This window comes from Triticum urartu, chromosome 5 (genome assembly GCF_003073215.2).
Source record: "Triticum urartu cultivar G1812 chromosome 5, Tu2.1, whole genome shotgun sequence".
NCBI classification, from domain to species: Eukaryota; Viridiplantae; Streptophyta; class Magnoliopsida; order Poales; family Poaceae; genus Triticum; species Triticum urartu.
The window spans coordinates 423,090,342-423,093,370 of record NC_053026.1 but is presented as its reverse complement, the minus strand read 5'-3'; positions in this window follow the sequence as shown (position 1 = coordinate 423,093,370).

Below are 3,029 nucleotides of genomic sequence, written 5' to 3'. Positions count from 1 at the left end.
TGTATTGAGATCCAAAAGGAGAGAATAAGCCATCTAGCTACTAACTATGGACCCGTAGGTCTGAGTAAACTACTCACACTTCATCGGAGGGGCTATGGTGATGATGTAGAAGCCCTCCGTGATCGATGCCCCCTCCGGTGGAGCTCCGGAACAGGGCCCAAGATGGGATCTCATGGATACAGAAAGTTGCGGCGGTGGAATTAGGGTTTTGGCTCCGTATTTGATCGTTTGGGGGTATGTAGGTATATATAGGAGGAAGGAGTACGTCGGTGGAGCAACAAGGGGCCCACGAGGGTGGAGGGCGCGCCTGGGGGGGGTAGGCGCGCCCCCTACCTCATGGCCTCCTCTTTTGTTTCTTTACGTAGGGTCCAAGTCCCCTGGATCACGTTCGGTGAGAAAATCATGTTCCCGAAGGTTTCATTCCGATTGGACTCCGTTTGATATTCCTTTTCTTCAAAACCCTGAAATAGGCAAAAAAACAGCAATTCTGGGCTGGGCCTCCAGTTAATAGGTTAGTCCCAAAAATAATATAGAAGTGGATAATAAAGCCCAATAATGTCCAAAAAAAGTATATAATATAGCATGGAGCAATCAGAAATTGTAGATACATTGGAGACGTATCACTTGTCTGGAAGATTAACTCCTACTTGATTCAAGTGATTGTAGTACCCAGACATTCTGAGTACATGCTCACTAGCTGAGATATTCTCCTCCATCTTGTAGGCAAAGTACTTGTCAGAGGTCTCATACCTCTCCACATAGGCATGAATCTGAAATACCAATTTTCAACTCTTGGAACATCTCATATGCTCCGTGGCATTCAAAACGTTTTTGAAGTCCCGGTTCTAAGCCATAAAGCATGGCACACTAAACTATCAAGTAGTCATCATATTGAGCTTGCAAAACGTTCATAACGTCTACATCTGCTCCTGCAACAGGTTTGTCACCTAGCGGTGCATCAAGGACATAATTCTTCTATGCAACAATGAGGATAATCCTTAGATCACGAACCCAGTCCGCATCATTGCTACTATCATCTTTCAACTTAGTTTTATCTAGGAACATATCAAAAATAACGGAGCTATATCGCAAGCTATTGATCTACAACATAGATATGCAAATACTATCAGGACTAAGTTCATGATAAATTAAGTTCAATTAATCAAATTACTAATAAACTCCCACTTAAATCAACATCCCTCAAGTTGTTTAAGTGATAATGATCAATATCAACTAACCCATGTCCGATCATCACGTGAGATGGGGTAGTCATCAGTGGTGAACATCTCTATGTTGATCATATCTACTATATGACTCATGTTCGACCTTTCGATCTCCAGTGTTTTGAGGCCATGTCTGTACATGCTACGCTCGTCAAGTTTAACCCAAGTATTCCGCATGCGCAAAACTGTCTTGCACCCGTTGTATGTGAACGTAGAGTCTATCACACCCGATCATCACGTGGTGTCTCAACACGACGAGCTGTAGCAACGGTGCATACTTAGGGAGAACACTTTTTACTTGAAATTTAGTGAAGGGATCATCTTATAATGCTACCGCCGTACTAAGAAAAATAAGATGCATAAAAAGATACACATCCCAAGCAATCAAAATATGTGACATGATATGGCCATCATCATCTTGTGCTTTTGATCTCCATCTCCAAAGCATCGTCATGATATCCATCATCACCGGCTCGACACCTTGATCTCCATCGTAGCATCGTGGTCGTCTCGCCAACTATTGCTTCTACAACTATCCTAACGCATAGTGATAAAGTAAAGCAATTACATGGCGTTTGCATTTCATACAATAAAGAGACAACCATAAGGCTCCTGCCGGTTGCCAGATATCTTACAAAACATGATCATCTCATACAATAACGTTTATCACATCATGTCTTGACCATCACATCACAACATGCCCTGCAAAAACAAGTTAGACGCCCTCTACTTTGTTGTTAAAAGTTTTACGTGGCTGCTATGGGCTTCTAGCAAGAACCGTTCTTACCTACGCATAAAACCACAACGGTGTTTCGTCAAGTTTGTTATTTTAACCTTCTTCAAAGAACGTCCGTAGTCAAATTCGACTAAACTAAAGTAGGAGAAACAGACACCCGCCAGCCACCTTTATGCAAAACTAGTTGTATGTCTGTCGGTGGAACCGGTCTCATGTGTGTGGACATGTAAGGTTGGTCCGGGCCGCTTCATCCGACAATATCGCCGAATCAAAATAAGACGTTGGTGGTAAGCAGTATGACTATCATCGCCCAAAACTCTCTGTGTTCTACTCGTGCATATCATCTACGCATAGACCTGGCTCATGATGCCACTGTTGGGAATCATTGCATGGAAAACAAAAAAATCTACGCACACGCAATGATATATCCATGGAGATGCATAGCAATGAGGGGGATAGTGTGTCTACGTACCCTCGTAGACCGTGATCAGAAGCGTTTCTCAACGCGGTTGATGTAGTCGAACTTCTTCGTGCTTCAACTGATCAAGTACCGAACGCACGACATCTCCGTGTTCTGCACACATTTAGCTCGGTGACGTCCCTCGCCTTCTTGATCCAGCAAACGTCGAGGTAGTAGATGAGTTCCGTCAGCACGATGGCGTGGTGACGGTAATGGTGAAGTGATCCTCGCAGGGCTTCGCCTAAGCACTACGAAGATATGACCGTGAGAGTAAACGGTGGAGGGGGGGCGCACACGGCTAATAATTGTCCGGGGTGTGCTAGCACTACAAAAAAATACACATCCGTGATGATACGTGTTTGTCATAGTAGGTCGTGTTTTCTGTCATGCATGTACATCCATGACAAATTTATGACAGAATCAAGATAGTCATACCTGTGCTGTCGTAGAAGTGTTCCATGACATTGCCAAAATTATGACATTGCCAAAATTATCATCACGGAAGTGTCCACTTCCATGACGATAAATCGCGCGTCACAGAAGTGCTTTCGTCAAGGGTGACCAACATGTGGCATCCACCGTAATGGAATGCCGTTAAGCTATCGGGTCA